This window comes from Lemur catta, chromosome 7 (genome assembly GCF_020740605.2).
Source record: "Lemur catta isolate mLemCat1 chromosome 7, mLemCat1.pri, whole genome shotgun sequence".
Lineage (NCBI taxonomy): Eukaryota > Metazoa > Chordata > Mammalia > Primates > Lemuridae > Lemur > Lemur catta.
The window spans coordinates 108,286,389-108,309,071 of NC_059134.1; positions in this window are offsets into that span (position 1 = coordinate 108,286,389).

Genomic DNA, 22,683 nt, shown 5'->3' on the forward strand with positions numbered 1-22,683 from the left:
GTCGTGATTGGTCACTGCAGTTGTGTCCTGATTGGTCTGTGAGGCTGAGTTCTGATTGGTCAGTGCAGGGGAGTCCTGATTGGTCAGTGTGGCTGAGTTCTGATTGGTCAGTGCTGCTGCGTCCTGATTGGTCAACGCGGTTGAGTCTGATTGGTCAGTGCAGCTGAGTCCTGATTGGTCCGTGGGGTGGTGTCCTCATTGGTCAGTGCGGCTGAGTTCTGATTGGTCAGTGCAGCTGGGGAAAGATACTGTCCCAGCCAGGCAGGGACCTGACCAGAGCCACAGCCGTGTCCTGCCATCCTGTCCCTTCTCTCCCGGGGCAGGGCCTGCCCCAAGGCTCAGACCGCGGGCCCGAGATGTGGGTGACCCTGAGGTCTGCTGAGGGACTTGGGAAGCCTCGCTCTGCAGAGGGAAACCTTCATCCTTTGTCGAGAGAAGAGAAGATTCTACCTGTTGGGCTGGCCTGAACCGCACAGGTGTGTGTGCTGAGTCATAGCGGGGAGGGGGCTGCTCCTGCCGTTGCGGGGTTGGCTCAGATGGAGACGCCGTGCCAGCCCGACGGGGCCCACCCTGCTTACGGGGCACTGGGGGAGACACCGGGTTGCATCCCTGACCGGGCGTGCACTGGGCAGACAGGCTGGAGACGGTCCCCAGGAAGGAGCCTACGTCCCCGCCCTCTCACCAGCCAGTGCAGTGTGGCAGCAGCTGCCCTCATCCTGGAGTAGGTTTGGGAATCTGCCCTGAGCCACGGACCTAGCGGGGTGGGGGCTGGGCAGACAGCAGCGCACCCGTCTGCACCCGGCCAGGCGCTGGGGTGGGGCCTGGCGCGCGCTGGGCCTGGGAGGAGCACCTGGTGCCCGGCAGGGGCCACCACAGCCACCTCCTCCGCCTTCCACGGCCCGCCAGGCCACAGGGCCACCTGAAGCCTTAAACGCGGAGGAGGGAAAGGTCCCGCCTCCCACTCTCCGGCGCTGCCTGGGCTTTCCCAGGTGGGCCCGGCGCCCCCAGCTGCACGGCCGGCTCTGGGACCCTCTGCCCGCGGCCCGGGGCGGGGCCGCCTTGACAGGAGCTCCCGAGAGCCCGCACCCCTTCCCGGGGGCCGTGGGGCCCAGCGCACCCCGAGCCCTGGCCGGGAAACGCCGCGGGGCTGAAGGCTCCGCTCCCGGTGACCCCTCAGGCCTTCTCCCCATGTTTCGCCCGAGGCCCGACCTCCTGGGCCCGCCTCCCGCCCCATCCTCCACCTGCCCGTCCACCCCCCACCCCTCCCATCCCCCACCTGCGCCGCCACACGCCAGACCCCCGCCTCCCCGGCGCCCCCTTCCCCGCCCCTCTCCGTCCTCTCCCCCTCCCGGTCCTCCCGCCCCGCCCTGGCCCGCTGTCCGGCTGCGCCCCCGTGTGGCCGCGGGGGGACGAGCGGGGCCGCGGCGCGGACGGGAGGGGCGGGGCCGGGGCGGACAGGGGAGAGGAGTGGGGTCGGGGCCGGGGCACCCCGCGGTCCCGGGCGGGCCAAGCCTGACACTCCCCGCGAGCAGCATCGTGACGGTCGTTGTAATGAGTCGCTGAACGTGGCTGGCGGAATCAGATCGTGCAGAGCGTGCTCGTGGTCCGCGGGGACAGCGCTAACACGCACTAGCTATTCTGGTCGTCCTCGTGGGGAAACTGAGACACACAAACCAGTGAAAAGGCCAAAGCGGGCCTGGGACTCAAACCCTGGACAGCACAAGCCAGAGCTGGGCCTGAGTCCTCACCCAGCCCTCGCCAGACCCTCGTCTGGCCTGAATGTCAGCTTAGACCCACCTAAATGTGACACAGCAGTAACTACTCTTGACGACTGAACTGACAGACGCTTTGAATGTCAAAGTCTCAGGTAAGAGTAAAGGCAGACACGTTTTTCAATGCAATTACTATTAGTTTAGCCAACGTCGAGGGGACTCAAAGTGGTGAGCAAGTTCCTGATTTTAGGTAAATTTCCTAGTGACGGGGGCTCGGCCTGCTCAGGGTCAGCCAAGTCCACCCAGAGCTTGAGACTGAGCCCGGGCTTTGGGTGCCTTGGAGGGGTCTGGCGAGAGCTTCGATCACAGCTTCTGTCGCTGCTGGGGACAAGAGCCAGTGCAGCCCTAAATGCCCACGTGTGTGCCCGTTGCAGGGCCGGAGTCAGGGCCAGGTTGGTACCCCTGTACCCTGGGGATGGGATCCGTGCTGGCCCTGCGGTCCTTCAGGTGGGGAGGCAGGCACTGGCCTGGGACAGTGCCCTCCCCTCCCGGGAACATGCAGCCCTCCCTGGTTGGCAGAGGCTGCTCCATCTGCAGCGTTTGGTGAGGCGACAGAGGCCAAATAAGTCCTTGCGGGGAGCGGGGTGGGCAGAGCTTTGGCCTGATCCCTGCCCCAGGCTGGCTGGAGGTCCCTTGCCTAAGAGAACTGAGGGCCACACCCCCTGGGCCAGAGGCCTGGCTGCAGAGGAGGTGCAGGGATTTCCTTCCCCGGGCTGCTTGGGGCCCGGAGACTTTGCACCTCTGTGCAGGAGACCAACAGGGGCTGGGACTCGGGCGCTCCCAGCCTGCTTCCCTGGTCTTGGAGCAGTGTCTCCATCTGGTATGGCAACTGTCCCAGTTTGCCCGGGACCTTTGGTGCTAAACTGGGGGCTTTCCCCTTTTCCCCCAAGTTCTGCAACACGCTTAGAAGCAGCTACTTACTCGCCTCCCACACTTGACTACAGATGTTACCTGTAGGTGACAATTTCAGTATTTTGCCACTATTTGCCAGTCCTGTGGGCAAGGAGCACCCAGGACCTCGGGAAGCAGGGTGTGAATGCCCTGCAGGTCGGAGCAGAGAACCTATTCCAGACACCCAGAGATGATTCAGAGAGCCTGTGCCTGGGGTCCTGCCCCAGGACCGGCCCTGGGTCTGTCCAGGTGCAGTGAGGGAGCGCAGCGAGGGCTGTGGATGTGGGGTTGGCACAGGACTTCCGCCCACAGGGCGGGGCAACTGCAGCCTTTCCAGGAGGCTGGGGTCGGTGGGGTCACCGTGTACTAACCAGGCCTGATCCTGCTTAGCGTCCGAGATCAGCCAAGACCGGGCGCGTTCAGGGTGGTACCGCCGTAGACAAGGAAGAAAAGGTGGTGCAGAGCTGGGGAGAGTGAGGGCACCCTGGGGCCCACATCTGACAACAAAAGGACGTCACCGCTCTTCTGCCCGAGGTGGCCTTGGTGGGGGCAAGTGGAAAATGACTTTTTCACGCCCAGTTCTCACCCAAGCTGGTTTCCAGACCCAGAGCTCACCCAGGGAAGGGGGACCAGGGTCCCGCAGCGGTTTCGGCAAGGAGAGCGCGGGGTGACTGGCAGACCCGGCCCCTGGCTCACCTGCGGAGCCCCGTGGGCCCTGGGCGAGTCTCTCTGCAGGAGAGCGGTGGGAGGGGTGCAGCTCTGCTGTGGGGGCTCCTCTCACGGGTAGTTTTTAAAATAGCAAATGGGCCATGAGCACGGGCACCCACGCCGCCTCCCCACGCCTGAAGGACCTGCCACCCCTTCTGGATGCCCTGGCAGCCTCCTGGTGGGGGTGACACATTCTTAATAATGTATCGGGGTGTTGACCGCCTGCTCTCTGGTCCCCCAAGTAAAAGGAGTTTGGAAATAAGATGCCTTCCCCCGATTGTCAGACCCTGTCACCCTGGACACTTATGGCAGACCGTGTCCTGCAGTCCCAGGAGTCCCCAACATGTGCTCTGTGACATTGGAAGGATGACTCGCCTGATCACCTCTGGCGTCATGTGTCTGCTCCTTTCCTGTGCAGCCTCGGTGACATAGGAACGAAGGTCAGGGTATGGGAGGACCCTCCCGAGGCGTCCCCAGGGCCCGCCTGGGTGCTGACGCCTCAGCCAGGTGCGCAGAGGCCACCCTGGCCGGCGGCACTGCGGGTCCCTTCCCCTCCCGGGGGGCAGGGGGGCGCCCTCCACACCATGATGGGGGTCCGGGCAGACGGGAGCGAGGGCTGGACAGAGCACCTGGACAGTGCAGCTGAGTCCTGATTGGTCAGTGCAGTTGTGTCCTGATTAGTCAGTGCGGCTGAGTTCTGATTGGTCAGTGCAGCTGAGTCCTGATTGGTTAGTGCAGTTGTGTCCTGATTGGTCAGTGTGACTGAATTCTGATTGGTCAGTGCAGCTGAGTCCTGATTGGTCAGTGCAGTTGTGTCCGGATTGGTCAGTGAGGCTGAGTTCTGATTGGTCAGTGCAGGTGAGTCCTGATTGGTGAGTAAGGCTGAGTTCTGATTGGTCAGTGCTGCTGAGTCCTGATTGGGCAATACGGTGGAGTCTGATTGGTCAGTGCAGCTGAGTCCTGATTGGTCAGTGCAGTTGTGTCCTGATTGGTCAGTGTGACTGGATTCTGATTTGTCAGTGCAGCTGAGTCCTGATTGGTCAGTGCCGTTGTGTCCTGATTGGTCAGTGAGGCTGAGTTCCGATTGGTCAGTGCAGCTGAGTCCTGATTGGTCAGTAAGGCTGAGTTCTGATTGGTCAGTGGTGCTGCGTCCTGATTGGTCAGTGTGACTGAATTCCGATTGGTCAGTGCAGTTGTGTCCTGATTGGTCAGTGAGGCTGAGTTCTGATTGGTCAGTGGAGGTGAGTCCTGATTGGTCAGTAAGGCTGAGTTCTGATTGGTCAGTGCTGCTGCGTCCTGATTGGTCAATACGGTTGAGTCTGATTGGTCAGTGCAGCTGAGTTCTGATTGGTCAGCGCAGCTAAGTCGTGATTGGTCACTGCAGTTGTGTCCTGATTGGTCTGTGAGGCTGAGTTCTGATTGGTCAGTGCAGGGGAGTCCTGATTGGTCAGTGTGGCTGAGTTCTGATTGGTCAGTGCTGCTGCGTCCTGATTGGTCAACGCGGTTGAGTCTGATTGGTCAGTGCAGCTGAGTCCTGATTGGTCCGTGGGGTGGTGTCCTCATTGGTCAGTGCGGCTGAGTTCTGATTGGTCAGTGCAGCTGGGGAAAGATACTGTCCCAGCCAGGCAGGGACCTGACCAGAGCCACAGGCGTGTCCTGCCATCCTGTCCCTTCTCTCCCGGGGCAGGGCCTGCCCCAAGGCTCAGACCGCGGGCCCGAGATGTGGGTCACCCTGAGGTCTGCTGAGGGACTTGGGAAGCCTCGCTCTGCAGAGGGAAACCTTCATCCTTTGTCGAGAGAAGAGAAGATTCTACCTGTTGGGCTGGCCTGAACCGCACAGGTGTGTGTGCTGAGTCATAGCGGGGAGGGGGCTGCTCCTGCCGTTGCGGGGTTGGCTCAGATGGAGACGCCGTGCCAGCCCGACGGGGCCCACCCTGCTTACGGGGCACTGGGGGAGACACCGGGTTGCATCCCTCACCGGGCGTGCACTGGGCAGACAGGCTGGAGACGGTCCCCAGGAAGGAGCCTACGTCCCCGCCCTCTCACCAGCCAGTGCAGTGTGGCAGCAGCTGCCCTCATCCTGGAGTAGGTTTGGGAATCTGCCCTGAGCCACGGACCTAGCGGGGTGGGGGCTGGGCAGACAGCAGCGCACCCGTCTGCACCCGGCCAGGCGCTGGGGTGGGGCCTGGCGCGCGCTGGGCCTGGGAGGAGCACCTGGTGCCCGGCAGGGGCCACCACAGCCACCTCCTCCGCCTTCCACGGCCCGCCAGGCCACAGGGCCACCTGAAGCCTTAAACGCGGAGGAGGGAAAGGTCCCGCCTCCCACTCTCCGGCGCTGCCTGGGCTTTCCCAGGTGGGCCCGGCGCCCCCAGCTGCACGGCCGGCTCTGGGACCCTCTGCCCGCGGCCCGGGGCGGGGCCGCCTTGACAGGAGCTCCCGAGAGCCCGCACCCCTTCCCGGGGGCCGTGGGGCCCAGCGCACCCCGAGCCCTGGCCGGGAAACGCCGCGGGGCTGAAGGCTCCGCTCCCGGTGACCCCTCAGGCCTTCTCCCCATGTTTCGCCCGAGGCCCGACCTCCTGGGCCCGCCTCCCGCCCCATCCTCCACCTGCCCGTCCACCCCCCACCCCTCCCATCCCCCACCTGCGCCGCCACACGCCAGACCCCCGCCTCCCCGGCGCCCCCTTCCCCGCCCCTCTCCGTCCTCTCCCCCTCCCGGTCCTCCCGCCCCGCCCTGGCCCGCTGTCCGGCTGCGCCCCCGTGTGGCCGCGGGGGGACGAGCGGGGCCGCGGCGCGGACGGGAGGGGCGGGGCCGGGGCGGACAGGGGAGAGGAGTGGGGTCGGGGCCGGGGCACCCCGCGGTCCCGGGCGGGCCAAGCCTGACACTCCCCGCGAGCAGCATCGTGACGGTCGTTGTAATGAGTCGCTGAACGTGGCTGGCGGAATCAGATCGTGCAGAGCGTGCTCGTGGTCCGCGGGGACAGCGCTAACACGCACTAGCTATTCTGGTCGTCCTCGTGGGGAAACTGAGACACACAAACCAGTGAAAAGGCCAAAGCGGGCCTGGGACTCAAACCCTGGACAGCACAAGCCAGAGCTGGGCCTGAGTCCTCACCCAGCCCTCGCCAGACCCTCGTCTGGCCTGAATGTCAGCTTAGACCCACCTAAATGTGACACAGCAGTAACTACTCTTGACGACTGAACTGACAGACGCTTTGAATGTCAAAGTCTCAGGTAAGAGTAAAGGCAGACACGTTTTTCAATGCAATTACTATTAGTTTAGCCAACGTCGAGGGGACTCAAAGTGGTGAGCAAGTTCCTGATTTTAGGTAAATTTCCTAGTGACGGGGGCTCGGCCTGCTCAGGGTCAGCCAAGTCCACCCAGAGCTTGAGACTGAGCCCGGGCTTTGGGTGCCTTGGAGGGGTCTGGCGAGAGCTTCGATCACAGCTTCTGTCGCTGCTGGGGACAAGAGCCAGTGCAGCCCTAAATGCCCACGTGTGTGCCCGTTGCAGGGCCGGAGTCAGGGCCAGGTTGGTACCCCTGTACCCTGGGGATGGGATCCGTGCTGGCCCTGCGGTCCTTCAGGTGGGGAGGCAGGCACTGGCCTGGGACAGTGCCCTCCCCTCCCGGGAACATGCAGCCCTCCCTGGTTGGCAGAGGCTGCTCCATCTGCAGCGTTCGGTGAGGCGACAGAGGCCAAATAAGTCCTTGCGGGGAGCGGGGTGGGCAGAGCTTTGGCCTGATCCCTGCCCCAGGCTGGCTGGAGGTCCCTTGCCTAAGAGAACTGAGGGCCACACCCCCTGGGCCAGAGGCCTGGCTGCAGAGGAGGTGCAGGGATTTCCTTCCCCGGGCTGCTTGGGGCCCGGAGACTTTGCACCTCTGTGCAGGAGACCAACAGGGGCTGGGACTCGGGCGCTCCCAGCCTGCTTCCCTGGTCTTGGAGCAGTGTCTCCATCTGGTATGGCAACTGTCCCAGTTTGCCCGGGACCTTTGGTGCTAAACTGGGGGCTTTCCCCTTTTCCCCCAAGTTCTGCAACACGCTTAGAAGCAGCTACTTACTCGCCTCCCACACTTGACTACAGATGTTACCTGTAGGTGACAATTTCAGTATTTTGCCACTATTTGCCAGTCCTGTGGGCAAGGAGCACCCAGGACCTCGGGAAGCAGGGTGTGAATGCCCTGCAGGTCGGAGCAGAGAACCTATTCCAGACACCCAGAGATGATTCAGAGAGCCTGTGCCTGGGGTCCTGCCCCAGGACCGGCCCTGGGTCTGTCCAGGTGCAGTGAGGGAGCGCAGCGAGGGCTGTGGATGTGGGGTTGGCACAGGACTTCCGCCCACAGGGCGGGGCAACTGCAGCCTTTCCAGGAGGCTGGGGTCGGTGGGGTCACCGTGTACTAACCAGGCCTGATCCTGCTTAGCGTCCGAGATCAGCCAAGACCGGGCGCGTTCAGGGTGGTACCGCCGTAGACAAGGAAGAAAAGGTGGTGCAGAGCTGGGGAGAGTGAGGGCACCCTGGGGCCCACATCTGACAACAAAAGGACGTCACCGCTCTTCTGCCCGAGGTGGCCTTGGTGGGGGCAAGTGGAAAATGACTTTTTCACGCCCAGTTCTCACCCAAGCTGGTTTCCAGACCCAGAGCTCACCCAGGGAAGGGGGACCAGGGTCCCGCAGCGGTTTCGGCAAGGAGAGTGCGGGGTGACTGGCAGACCCGGCCCCTGGCTCACCTGCGGAGCCCCGTGGGCCCTGGGCGAGTCTCTCTGCAGGAGAGCGGTGGGAGGGGTGCAGCTCTGCTGTGGGGGCTCCTCTCACGGGTAGTTTTTAAAATAGCAAATGGGCCATGAGCACGGGCACCCACGCCGCCTCCCCACGCCTGAAGGACCTGCCACCCCTTCTGGATGCCCTGGCAGCCTCCTGGTGGGGGTGACACATTCTTAATAATGTATCGGGGTGTTGACCGCCTGCTCTCTGGTCCCCCAAGTAAAAGGAGTTTGGAAATAAGATGCCTTCCCCCGATTGTCAGACCCTGTCACCCTGGACACTTATGGCAGACCGTGTCCTGCAGTCCCAGGAGTCCCCAACATGTGCTCTGTGACATTGGAAGGATGACTCGCCTGATCACCTCTGGCGTCATGTGTCTGCTCCTTTCCTGTGCAGCCTCGGTGACATAGGAACGAAGGTCAGGGTATGGGAGGACCCTCCCGAGGCGTCCCCAGGGCCCGCCTGGGTGCTGACGCCTCAGCCAGGTGCGCAGAGGCCACCCTGGCCGGCGGCACTGCGGGTCCCTTCCCCTCCCGGGGGGCAGGGGGGCGCCCTCCACACCATGATGGGGGTCCGGGCAGACGGGAGCGAGGGCTGGACAGAGCACCTGGACAGTGCAGCTGAGTCCTGATTGGTCAGTGCAGTTGTGTCCTGATTAGTCAGTGCGGCTGAGTTCTGATTGGTCAGTGCAGCTGAGTCCTGATTGGTTAGTGCAGTTGTGTCCTGATTGGTCAGTGTGACTGAATTCTGATTGGTCAGTGCAGCTGAGTCCTGATTGGTCAGTGCAGTTGTGTCCGGATTGGTCAGTGAGGCTGAGTTCTGATTGGTCAGTGCAGGTGAGTCCTGATTGGTGAGTAAGGCTGAGTTCTGATTGGTCAGTGCAGCTGAGTCCTGATTGGTCAGTGCAGTTGTGTCCTGATTGGTCAGTGTGACTAGATTCTGATTTGTCAGTGCAGCTGAGTCCTGATTGGTCAGTGCCGTTGTGTCCTGATTGGTCAGTGAGGCTGAGTTCCGATTGGTCAGTGCAGCTGAGTCCTGATTGGTCAGTAAGGCTGAGTTCTGATTGGTCAGTGGTGCTGCGTCCTGATTGGTCAGTGTGACTGAATTCCGATTGGTCAGTGCAGTTGTGTCCTGATTGGTCAGTGAGGCTGAGTTCTGATTGGTCAGTGGAGGTGAATCCTGATTGGTCAGTAAGGCTGAGTTCTGATTGGTCAGTGCTGCTGCGTCCTGATTGGTCAATACGGTTGAGTCTGATTGGTCAGTGCAGCTGAGTTCTGATTGGTCAGCGCAGCTAAGTCGTGATTGGTCACTGCAGTTGTGTCCTGATTGGTCTGTGAGGCTGAGTTCTGATTGGTCAGTGCAGGGGAGTCCTGATTGGTCAGTGTGGCTGAGTTCTGATTGGTCAGTGCTGCTGCGTCCTGATTGGTCAACGCGGTTGAGTCTGATTGGTCAGTGCAGCTGAGTCCTGATTGGTCCGTGGGGTGGTGTCCTCATTGGTCAGTGCGGCTGAGTTCTGATTGGTCAGTGCAGCTGGGGAAAGATACTGTCCCAGCCAGGCAGGGACCTGACCAGAGCCACAGGCGTGTCCTGCCATCCTGTCCCTTCTCTCCCGGGGCAGGGCCTGCCCCAAGGCTCAGACCGCGGGCCCGAGATGTGGGTGACCCTGAGGTCTGCTGAGGGACTTGGGAAGCCTCGCTCTGCAGAGGGAAACCTTCATCCTTTGTCGAGAGAAGAGAAGATTCTACCTGTTGGGCTGGCCTGAACCGCACAGGTGTGTGTGCTGAGTCATAGCGGGGAGGGGGCTGCTCCTGCCGTTGCGGGGTTGGCTCAGATGGAGACGCCGTGCCAGCCCGACGGGGCCCACCCTGCTTACGGGGCACTGGGGGAGACACCGGGTTGCATCCCTGACCGGGCGTGCACTGGGCAGACAGGCTGGAGACGGTCCCCAGGAAGGAGCCTACGTCCCCGCCCTCTCACCAGCCAGTGCAGTGTGGCAGCAGCTGCCCTCATCCTGGGGTAGGTTTGGGAATCTGCCCTGAGCCACGGACCTAGCGGGGTGGGGGCTGGGCAGACAGCAGCGCACCCGTCTGCACCCGGCCAGGCGCTGGGGTGGGGCCTGGCGCGCGCTGGGCCTGGGAGGAGCACCTGGTGCCCGGCAGGGGCCACCACAGCCACCTCCTCCGCCTTCCACGGCCCGCCAGGCCACAGGGCCACCTGAAGCCTTAAACGCGGAGGAGGGAAAGGTCCCGCCTCCCACTCTCCGGCGCTGCCTGGGCTTTCCCAGGTGGGCCCGGCGCCCCCAGCTGCACGGCCGGCTCTGGGACCCTCTGCCCGCGGCCCGGGGCGGGGCCGCCTTGACAGGAGCTCCCGAGAGCCCGCACCCCTTCCCGGGGGCCGTGGGGCCCAGCGCACCCCGAGCCCTGGCCGGGAAACGCCGCGGGGCTGAAGGCTCCGCTCCCGGTGACCCCTCAGGCCTTCTCCCCATGTTTCGCCCGAGGCCCGACCTCCTGGGCCCGCCTCCCGCCCCATCCTCCACCTGCCCGTCCACCCCCCACCCCTCCCATCCCCCACCTGCGCCGCCACACGCCAGACCCCCGCCTCCCCGGCGCCCCCTTCCCCGCCCCTCTCCGTCCTCTCCCCCTCCCGGTCCTCCCGCCCCGCCCTGGCCCGCTGTCCGGCTGCGCCCCCGTGTGGCCGCGGGGGGACGAGCGGGGCCGCGGCGCGGACGGGAGGGGCGGGGCCGGGGCGGACAGGGGAGAGGAGTGGGGTCGGGGCCGGGGCACCCCGCGGTCCCGGGCGGGCCAAGCCTGACACTCCCCGCGAGCAGCATCGTGACGGTCGTTGTAATGAGTCGCTGAACGTGGCTGGCGGAATCAGATCGTGCAGAGCGTGCTCGTGGTCCGCGGGGACAGCGCTAACACGCACTAGCTATTCTGGTCGTCCTCGTGGGGAAACTGAGACACACAAACCAGTGAAAAGGCCAAAGCGGGCCTGGGACTCAAACCCTGGACAGCACAAGCCAGAGCTGGGCCTGAGTCCTCACCCAGCCCTCGCCAGACCCTCGTCTGGCCTGAATGTCAGCTTAGACCCACCTAAATGTGACACAGCAGTAACTACTCTTGACGACTGAACTGACAGACGCTTTGAATGTCAAAGTCTCAGGTAAGAGTAAAGGCAGACACGTTTTTCAATGCAATTACTATTAGTTTAGCCAACGTCGAGGGGACTCAAAGTGGTGAGCAAGTTCCTGATTTTAGGTAAATTTCCTAGTGACGGGGGCTCGGCCTGCTCAGGGTCAGCCAAGTCCACCCAGAGCTTGAGACTGAGCCCGGGCTTTGGGTGCCTTGGAGGGGTCTGGCGAGAGCTTCGATCACAGCTTCTGTCGCTGCTGGGGACAAGAGCCAGTGCAGCCCTAAATGCCCACGTGTGTGCCCGTTGCAGGGCCGGAGTCAGGGCCAGGTTGGTACCCCTGTACCCTGGGGATGGGATCCGTGCTGGCCCTGCGGTCCTTCAGGTGGGGAGGCAGGCACTGGCCTGGGACAGTGCCCTCCCCTCCCGGGAACATGCAGCCCTCCCTGGTTGGCAGAGGCTGCTCCATCTGCAGCGTTCGGTGAGGCGACAGAGGCCAAATAAGTCCTTGCGGGGAGCGGGGTGGGCAGAGCTTTGGCCTGATCCCTGCCCCAGGCTGGCTGGAGGTCCCTTGCCTAAGAGAACTGAGGGCCACACCCCCTGGGCCAGAGGCCTGGCTGCAGAGGAGGTGCAGGGATTTCCTTCCCCGGGCTGCTTGGGGCCCGGAGACTTTGCACCTCTGTGCAGGAGACCAACAGGGGCTGGGACTCGGGCGCTCCCAGCCTGCTTCCCTGGTCTTGGAGCAGTGTCTCCATCTGGTATGGCAACTGTCCCAGTTTGCCCGGGACCTTTGGTGCTAAACTGGGGGCTTTCCCCTTTTCCCCCAAGTTCTGCAACACGCTTAGAAGCAGCTACTTACTCGCCTCCCACACTTGACTACAGATGTTACCTGTAGGTGACAATTTCAGTATTTTGCCACTATTTGCCAGTCCTGTGGGCAAGGAGCACCCAGGACCTCGGGAAGCAGGGTGTGAATGCCCTGCAGGTCGGAGCAGAGAACCTATTCCAGACACCCAGAGATGATTCAGAGAGCCTGTGCCTGGGGTCCTGCCCCAGGACCGGCCCTGGGTCTGTCCAGGTGCAGTGAGGGAGCGCAGCGAGGGCTGTGGATGTGGGGTTGGCACAGGACTTCCGCCCACAGGGCGGGGCAACTGCAGCCTTTCCAGGAGGCTGGGGTCGGTGGGGTCACCGTGTACTAACCAGGCCTGATCCTGCTTAGCGTCCGAGATCAGCCAAGACCGGGCGCGTTCAGGGTGGTACCGCCGTAGACAAGGAAGAAAAGGTGGTGCAGAGCTGGGGAGAGTGAGGGCACCCTGGGGCCCACATCTGACAACAAAAGGACGTCACCGCTCTTCTGCCCGAGGTGGCCTTGGTGGGGGCAAGTGGAAAATGACTTTTTCACGCCCAGTTCTCACCCAAGCTGGTTTCCAGACCCAGAGCTCACCCAGGGAAGGGGGACCAGGGTCCCGCAGCGGTTTCGGCAAGGAGAGTGCGGGGTGACTGGCAGACCCGGCCCCTGGCTCACCTGCGGAGCCCCGTGGGCCCTGGGCGAGTCTCTCTGCAGGAGAGCGGTGGGAGGGGTGCAGCTCTGCTGTGGGGGCTCCTCTCACGGGTAGTTTTTAAAATAGCAAATGGGCCATGAGCACGGGCACCCACGCCGCCTCCCCACGCCTGAAGGACCTGCCACCCCTTCTGGATGCCCTGGCAGCCTCCTGGTGGGGGTGACACATTCTTAATAATGTATCGGGGTGTTGACCGCCTGCTCTCTGGTCCCCCAAGTAAAAGGAGTTTGGAAATAAGATGCCTTCCCCCGATTGTCAGACCCTGTCACCCTGGACACTTATGGCAGACCGTGTCCTGCAGTCCCAGGAGTCCCCAACATGTGCTCTGTGACATTGGAAGGATGACTCGCCTGATCACCTCTGGCGTCATGTGTCTGCTCCTTTCCTGTGCAGCCTCGGTGACATAGGAACGAAGGTCAGGGTATGGGAGGACCCTCCCGAGGCGTCCCCAGGGCCCGCCTGGGTGCTGACGCCTCAGCCAGGTGCGCAGAGGCCACCCTGGCCGGCGGCACTGCGGGTCCCTTCCCCTCCCGGGGGGCAGGGGGGCGCCCTCCACACCATGATGGGGGTCCGGGCAGACGGGAGCGAGGGCTGGACAGAGCACCTGGACAGTGCAGCTGAGTCCTGATTGGTCAGTGCAGTTGTGTCCTGATTAGTCAGTGCGGCTGAGTTCTGATTGGTCAGTGCAGCTGAGTCCTGATTGGTTAGTGCAGTTGTGTCCTGATTGGTCAGTGTGACTGAATTCTGATTGGTCAGTGCAGCTGAGTCCTGATTGGTCAGTGCAGTTGTGTCCGGATTGGTCAGTGAGGCTGAGTTCTGATTGGTCAGTGCAGGTGAGTCCTGATTGGTGAGTAAGGCTGAGTTCTGATTGGTCAGTGCAGCTGAGTCCTGATTGGGCAATACGGTGGAGTCTGATTGGTCAGTGCAGCTGAGTCCTGATTGGTCAGTGCAGTTGTGTCCTGATTGGTCAGTGTGACTGGATTCTGATTTGTCAGTGCAGCTGAGTCCTGATTGGTCAGTGCCGTTGTGTCCTGATTGGTCAGTGAGGCTGAGTTCCGATTGGTCAGTGCAGCTGAGTCCTGATTGGTCAGTAAGGCTGAGTTCTGATTGGTCAGTGGTGCTGCGTCCTGATTGGTCAGTGTGACTGAATTCCGATTGGTCAGTGCAGTTGTGTCCTGATTGGTCAGTGAGGCTGAGTTCTGATTGGTCAGTGGAGGTGAGTCCTGATTGGTCAGTAAGGCTGAGTTCTGATTGGTCAGTGCTGCTGCGTCCTGATTGGTCAATACGGTTGAGTCTGATTGGTCAGTGCAGCTGAGTTCTGATTGGTCAGCGCAGCTAAGTCGTGATTGGTCACTGCAGTTGTGTCCTGATTGGTCTGTGAGGCTGAGTTCTGATTGGTCAGTGCAGGGGAGTCCTGATTGGTCAGTGTGGCTGAGTTCTGATTGGTCAGTGCAGCTGAGTCCTGATTGGTCCGTGGGGTGGTGTCCTCATTGGTCAGTGCGGCTGAGTTCTGATTGGTCAGTGCAGCTGGGGAAAGATACTGTCCCAGCCAGGCAGGGACCTGACCAGAGCCACAGGCGTGTCCTGCCATCCTGTCCCTTCTCTCCCGGGGCAGGGCCTGCCCCAAGGCTCAGACCGCGGGCCCGAGATGTGGGTGACCCTGAGGTCTGCTGAGGGACTTGGGAAGCCTCGCTCTGCAGAGGGAAACCTTCATCCTTTGTCGAGAGAAGAGAAGATTCTACCTGTTGGGCTGGCCTGAACCGCACAGGTGTGTGTGCTGAGTCATAGCGGGGAGGGGGCTGCTCCTGCCGTTGCGGGGTTGGCTCAGATGGAGACGCCGTGCCAGCCCGACGGGGCCCACCCTGCTTACGGGGCACTGGGGGAGACACCGGGTTGCATCCCTCACCGGGCGTGCACTGGGCAGACAGGCTGGAGACGGTCCCCAGGAAGGAGCCTACGTCCCCGCCCTCTCACCAGCCAGTGCAGTGTGGCAGCAGCTGCCCTCATCCTGGAGTAGGTTTGGGAATCTGCCCTGAGCCACGGACCTAGCGGGGTGGGGGCTGGGCAGACGGCAGCGCACCCGTCTGCACCCGGCCAGGCGCTGGGGTGGGGCCTGGCACGCGCTGGGCCTGGGAGGAGCACCTGGTGCCCGGCAGGGGCCACCACAGCCACCTCCTCCGCCTTCCACGGCCCGCCAGGCCACAGGGCCACCTGAAGCCTTAAACGCGGAGGAGGGAAAGGTCCCGCCTCCCACTCTCCGGCGCTGCCTGGGCTTTCCCAGGTGGGCCCGGCGCCCCCAGCTGCACGGCCGGCTCTGGGACCCTCTGCCCGCGGCCCGGGGCGGGGCCGCCTTGACAGGAGCTCCCGAGAGCCCGCACCCCTTCCCGGGGGCCGTGGGGCCCAGCGCACCCCGAGCCCTGGCCGGGAAACGCCGCGGGGCTGAAGGCTCCGCTCCCGGTGACCCCTCAGGCCTTCTCCCCATGTTTCGCCCGAGGCCCGACCTCCTGGGCCCGCCTCCCGCCCCATCCTCCACCTGCCCGTCCACCCCCCACCCCTCCCATCCCCCACCTGCGCCGCCACACGCCAGACCCCCGCCTCCCCGGCGCCCCCTTCCCCGCCCCTCTCCGTCCTCTCCCCCTCCCGGTCCTCCCGCCCCGCCCTGGCCCGCTGTCCGGCTGCGCCCCCGTGTGGCCGCGGGGGGACGAGCGGGGCCGCGGCGCGGACGGGAGGGGCGGGGCCGGGGCGGACAGGGGAGAGGAGTGGGGTCGGGGCCGGGGCACCCCGCGGTCCCGGGCGGGCCAAGCCTGACACTCCCCGCGAGCAGCATCGTGACGGTCGTTGTAATGAGTCGCTGAACGTGGCTGGCGGAATCAGATCGTGCAGAGCGTGCTCGTGGTCCGCGGGGACAGCGCTAACACGCACTAGCTATTCTGGTCGTCCTCGTGGGGAAACTGAGACACACAAACCAGTGAAAAGGCCAAAGCGGGCCTGGGACTCAAACCCTGGACAGCACAAGCCAGAGCTGGGCCTGAGTCCTCACCCAGCCCTCGCCAGACCCTCGTCTGGCCTGAATGTCAGCTTAGACCCACCTAAATGTGACACAGCAGTAACTACTCTTGACGACTGAACTGACAGACGCTTTGAATGTCAAAGTCTCAGGTAAGAGTAAAGGCAGACACGTTTTTCAATGCAATTACTATTAGTTTAGCCAACGTCGAGGGGACTCAAAGTGGTGAGCAAGTTCCTGATTTTAGGTAAATTTCCTAGTGACGGGGGCTCGGCCTGCTCAGGGTCAGCCAAGTCCACCCAGAGCTTGAGACTGAGCCCGGGCTTTGGGTGCCTTGGAGGGGTCTGGCGAGAGCTTCGATCACAGCTTCTGTCGCTGCTGGGGACAAGAGCCAGTGCAGCCCTAAATGCCCACGTGTGTGCCCGTTGCAGGGCCGGAGTCAGGGCCAGGTTGGTACCCCTGTACCCTGGGGATGGGATCCGTGCTGGCCCTGCGGTCCTTCAGGTGGGGAGGCAGGCACTGGCCTGGGACAGTGCCCTCCCCTCCCGGGAACATGCAGCCCTCCCTGGTTGGCAGAGGCTGCTCCATCTGCAGCGTTCGGTGAGGCGACAGAGGCCAAATAAGTCCTTGCGGGGAGCGGGGTGGGCAGAGCTTTGGCCTGATCCCTGCCCCAGGCTGGCTGGAGGTCCCTTGCCTAAGAGAACTGAGGGCCACACCCCCTGGGCCAGAGGCCTGGCTGCAGAGGAGGTGCAGGGATTTCCTTCCCCGGGCTGCTTGGGGCCCGGAGACTTTGCACCTCTGTGCAGGAGACCAACAGGGGCTGGGACTCGGGCGCTCCCAGCCTGCTTCCCTGGTCTTGGAGCAGTGTCTCCATCTGGTATGGCAACTGTCCCAGTTTGCCCGGGACCTTTGGTGCTAAACTGGGGGCTTTCCCCTTTTCCCCCAAGTTCTGCAACACGCTTAGAAGCAGCTACTTACTCGCCTCCCACACTTGACTACAGATGTTACCTGTAGGTGACAATTTCAGTATTTTGCCACTATTTGCCAGTCCTGTGGGCAAGGAGCACCCAGGACCTCGGGAAGCAGGGTGTGAATGCCCTGCAGGTCGGAGCAGAGAACCTATTCCAGACACCCAGAGATGATTCAGAGAGCCTGTGCCTGGGGTCCTGCCCCAGGACCGGCCCTGGGTCTGTCCAGGTGCAGTGAGGGAGCGCAGCGAGGGCTGTGGATGTGGGGTTGGCACAGGACTTCCGCCCACAGGGCGGGGCAACTGCAGCCTTTCCAGGAGGCTGGGGTCGGTGGGGTCACCGTGTACTAACCAGGCCTGATCCTGCTTAGCGTCCGAGATCAGCCAAGACCGGGCGCGTTCAGGGTGGTACCGCCGTAGACAAGGAAGAAAAGGTGGTGCAGAGCTGGGGAGAGTGAGGGCACCCTGGGGCCCACATCTGACAACAAAAGGACGTCACCGCTCTTCTGCCCGAGGTGGCCTTGGTGGGGGCAAGTGGAAAATGACTTTTTCACGCCCAGTTCTCACCCAAGCTGGTTTCCAGACCCAGAGCTCACCCAGGGAAGGGGGACCAGGGTCCCGCAGCGGTTTCGGCAAGGAGAGTGCGGGGTGACTGGCAGACCCGGCCCCTGGCTCACCTGCGGAGCCCCGTGGGCCCTGGGCGAGTCTCTCTGCAGGAGAGCGGTGGGAGGGGTGCAGCTCTGCTGTGGGGGCTCCTCTCACGGGTAGTTTTTAAAATAGCAAATGGGCCATGAGCACGGGCACCCACGCCGCCTCCCCACGCCTGAAGGACCTGCCACCCCTTCTGGATGCCCTGGCAGCCTCCTGGTGGGGGTGACACATTCTTAATAATGTATCGGGGTGTTGACCGCCTGCTCTCTGGTCCCCCAAGTAAAAGGAGTTTGGAAATAAGATGCCTTCCCCCGATTGTCAGACCCTGTCACCCTGGACACTTATGGCAGACCGTGTCCTGCAGTCCCAGGAGTCCCCAACATGTGCTCTGTGACATTGGAAGGATGACTCGCCTGATCACCTCTGGCGTCATGTGTCTGCTCCTTTCCTGTGCAGCCTCGGTGACATAGGAACGAAGGTCAGGGTATGGGAGGACCCTCCCGAGGCGTCCCCAGGGCCCGCCTGGGTGCTGACGCCTCAGCCAGGTGCGCAGAGGCCACCCTGGCCGGCGGCACTGCGGGTCCCTTCCCCTCCCGGGGGGCAGGGGGGCGCCCTCCACACCATGATGGGGGTCCGGGCAGACGGGAGCGAGGGCTGGACAGAGCACCTGGACAGTGCAGCTGAGTCCTGATTGGTCAGTGCAGTTGTGTCCTGATTAGTCAGTGCGGCTGAGTTCTGATTGGTCAGTGCAGCTGAGTCCTGATTGGTTAGTGCAGTTGTGTCCTGATTGGTCAGTGTGACTGAATTCTGATTGGTCAGTGCAGCTGAGTCCTGATTGGTCAGTGCAGTTGTGTCCGGATTGGTCAGTGAGGCTGAGTTCTGATTGGTCAGTGCAGGTGAGTCCTGATTGGTGAGTAAGGCTGAGTTCTGATTGGTCAGTGCTGCTGAGTCCTGATTGGGCAATACGGTGGAGTCTGATTGGTCAGTGCAGCTGAGTCCTGATTGGTCAGTGCAGTTGTGTCCTGATTGGTCAGTGTCACTAGATTCTGATTTGTCAGTGCAGCTGAGTCCTGATTGGTCAGTGCCGTTGTGTCCTGATTGGTCAGTGAGGCTGAGTTCCGATTGGTCAGTGCAGCTGAGTCCTGATTGGTCAGTAAGGCTGAGTTCTGATTGGTCAGTGGTGCTGCGTCCTGATTGGTCAGTGTGACTGAATTCCGATTGGTCAGTGCAGTTGTGTCCTGATTGGTCAGTGAGGCTGAGTTCTGATTGGTCAGTGGAGGTGAATCCTGATTGGTCAGTAAGGCTGAGTTCTGATTGGTCAGTGCTGCTGCGTCCTGATTGGTCAATACGGTTGAGTCTGATTGGTCAGTGCAGCTGAGTTCTGATTGGTCAGCGCAGCTAAGTCGTGATTGGTCACTGCAGTTGTGTCCTGATTGGTCTGTGAGGCTGAGTTCTGATTGGTCAGTGCAGGGGAGTCCTGATTGGTCAGTGTGGCTGAGTTCTGATTGGTCAGTGCTGCTGCGTCCTGATTGGTCAACGCGGTTGAGTCTGATTGGTCAGTGCAGCTGAGTCCTGATTGGTCCGTGGGGTGGTGTCCTCATTGGTCAGTGCGGCTGAGTTCTGATTGGTCAGTGCAGCTGGGGAAAGATACTGTCCCAGCCAGGCAGGGACCTGACCAGAGCCACAGCCGTGTCCTGCCATCCTGTCCCTTCTCTCCCGGGGCAGGGCCTGCCCCAAGGCTCAGACCGCGGGCCCGAGATGTGGGTGACCCTGAGGTCTGCTGAGGGACTTGGGAAGCCTCGCTCTGCAGAGGGAAACCTTCATCCTTTGTCGAGAGAAGAGAAGATTCTACCTGTTGGGCTGGCCTGAACCGCACAGGTGTGTGTGCTGAGTCATAGCGGGGAGGGGGCTGCTCCTGCCGTTGCGGGGTTGGCTCAGATGGAGACGCCGTGCCAGCCCGACGGGGCCCACCCTGCTTACGGGGCACTGGGGGAGACACCGGGTTGCATCCCTCACCGGGCGTGCACTGGGCAGACAGGCTGGAGACGGTCCCCAGGAAGGAGCCTACGTCCCCGCCCTCTCACCAGCCAGTGCAGTGTGGCAGCAGCTGCCCTCATCCTGGAGTAGGTTTGGGAATCTGCCCTGAGCCACGGACCTAGCGGGGTGGGGGCTGGGCAGACAGCAGCGCACCCGTCTGCACCCGGCCAGGCGCTGGGGTGGGGCCTGGCGCGCGCTGGGCCTGGGAGGAGCACCTGGTGCCCGGCAGGGGCCACCACAGCCACCTCCTCCGCCTTCCACGGCCCGCCAGGCCACAGGGCCACCTGAAGCCTTAAACGCGGAGGAGGGAAAGGTCCCGCCTCCCACTCTCCGGCGCTGCCTGGGCTTTCCCAGGTGGGCCCGGCGCCCCCAGCTGCACGGCCGGCTCTGGGACCCTCTGCCCGCGGCCCGGGGCGGGGCCGCCTTGACAGGAGCTCCCGAGAGCCCGCACCCCTTCCCGGGGGCCGTGGGGCCCAGCGCACCCCGAGCCCTGGCCGGGAAACGCCGCGGGGCTGAAGGCTCCGCTCCCGGTGACCCCTCAGGCCTTCTCCCCATGTTTCGCCCGAGGCCCGACCTCCTGGGCCCGCCTCCCGCCCCATCCTCCACCTGCCCGTCCACCCCCCACCCCTCCCATCCCCCACCTGCGCCGCCACACGCCAGACCCCCGCCTCCCCGGCGCCCCCTTCCCCGCCCCTCTCCGTCCTCTCCCCCTCCCGGTCCTCCCGCCCCGCCCTGGCCCGCTGTCCGGCTGCGCCCCCGTGTGGCCGCGGGGGGACGAGCGGGGCCGCGGCGCGGACGGGAGGGGCGGGGCCGGGGCGGACAGGGGAGAGGAGTGGGGTCGGGGCCGGGGCACCCCGCGGTCCCGGGCGGGCCAAGCCTGACACTCCCCGCGAGCAGCATCGTGACGGTCGTTGTAATGAGTCGCTGAACGTGGCTGGCGGAATCAGATCGTGCAGAGCGTGCTCGTGGTCCGCGGGGACAGCGCTAACACGCACTAGCTATTCTGGTCGTCCTCGTGGGGAAACTGAGACACACAAACCAGTGAAAAGGCCAAAGCGGGCCTGGGACTCAAACCCTGGACAGCACAAGCCAGAGCTGGGCCTGAGTCCTCACCCAGCCCTCGCCAGACCCTCGTCTGGCCTGAATGTCAGCTTAGACCCACCTAAATGTGACACAGCAGTAACTACTCTTGACGACTGAACTGACAGACGCTTTGAATGTCAAAGTCTCAGGTAAGAGTAAAGGCAGACACGTTTTTCAATGCAATTACTATTAGTTTAGCCAACGTCGAGGGGACTCAAAGTGGTGAGCAAGTTCCTGATTTTAGGTAAATTTCCTAGTGACGGGGGCTCGGCCTGCTCAGGGTCAGCCAAGTCCACCCAGAGCTTGAGACTGAGCCCGGGCTTTGGGTGCCTTGGAGGGGTCTGGCGAGAGCTTCGATCACAGCTTCTGTCGCTGCTGGGGACAAGAGCCAGTGCAGCCCTAAATGCCCACGTGTGTGCCCGTTGCAGGGCCGGAGTCAGGGCCAGGTTGGTACCCCTGTACCCTGGGGATGGGATCCGTGCTGGCCCTGCGGTCCTTCAGGTGGGGAGGCAGGCACTGGCCTGGGACAGTGCCCTCCCCTCCCGGGAACATGCAGCCCTCCCTGGTTGGCAGAGGCTGCTCCATCTGCAGCGTTTGGTGAGGCGACAGAGGCCAAATAAGTCCTTGCGGGGAGCGGGGTGGGCAGAGCTTTGGCCTGATCCCTGCCCCAGGCTGGCTGGAGGTCCCTTGCCTAAGAGAACTGAGGGCCACACCCCCTGGGCCAGAGGCCTGGCTGCAGAGGAGGTGCAGGGATTTCCTTCCCCGGGCTGCTTGGGGCCCGGAGACTTTGCACCTCTGTGCAGGAGACCAACAGGGGCTGGGACTCGGGCGCTCCCAGCCTGCTTCCCTGGTCTTGGAGCAGTGTCTCCATCTGGTATGGCAACTGTCCCAGTTTGCCCGGGACCTTTGGTGCTAAACTGGGGGCTTTCCCCTTTTCCCCCAAGTTCTGCAACACGCTTAGAAGCAGCTACTTACTCGCCTCCCACACTTGACTACAGATGTTACCTGTAGGTGACAATTTCAGTATTTTGCCACTATTTGCCAGTCCTGTGGGCAAGGAGCACCCAGGACCTCGGGAAGCAGGGTGTGAATGCCCTGCAGGTCGGAGCAGAGAACCTATTCCAGACACCCAGAGATGATTCAGAGAGCCTGTGCCTGGGGTCCTGCCCCAGGACCGGCCCTGGGTCTGTCCAGGTGCAGTGAGGGAGCGCAGCGAGGGCTGTGGATGTGGGGTTGGCACAGGACTTCCGCCCACAGGGCGGGGCAACTGCAGCCTTTCCAGGAGGCTGGGGTCGGTGGGGTCACCGTGTACTAACCAGGCCTGATCCTGCTTAGCGTCCGAGATCAGCCAAGACCGGGCGCGTTCAGGGTGGTACCGCCGTAGACAAGGAAGAAAAGGTGGTGCAGAGCTGGGGAGAGTGAGGGCACCCTGGGGCCCACATCTGACAACAAAAGGACGTCACCGCTCTTCTGCCCGAGGTGGCCTTGGTGGGGGCAAGTGGAAAATGACTTTTTCACGCCCAGTTCTCACCCAAGCTGGTTTCCAGACCCAGAGCTCACCCAGGGAAGGGGGACCAGGGTCCCGCAGCGGTTTCGGCAAGGAGAGCGCGGGGTGACTGGCAGACCCGGCCCCTGGCTCACCTGCGGAGCCCCGTGGGCCCTGGGCGAGTCTCTCTGCAGGAGAGCGGTGGGAGGGGTGCAGCTCTGCTGTGGGGGCTCCTCTCACGGGTAGTTTTTAAAATAGCAAATGGGCCATGAGCACGGGCACCCACGCCGCCTCCCCACGCCTGAAGGACCTGCCACCCCTTCTGGATGCCCTGGCAGCCTCCTGGTGGGGGTGACACATTCTTAATAATGTATCGGGGTGTTGACCGCCTGCTCTCTGGTCCCCCAAGTAAAAGGAGTTTGGAAATAAGATGCCTTCCCCCGATTGTCAGACCCTGTCACCCTGGACACTTATGGCAGACCGTGTCCTGCAGTCCCAGGAGTCCCCAACATGTGCTCTGTGACATTGGAAGGATGACTCGCCTGATCACCTCTGGCGTCATGTGTCTGCTCCTTTCCTGTGCAGCCTCGGTGACATAGGAACGAAGGTCAGGGTATGGGAGGACCCTCCCGA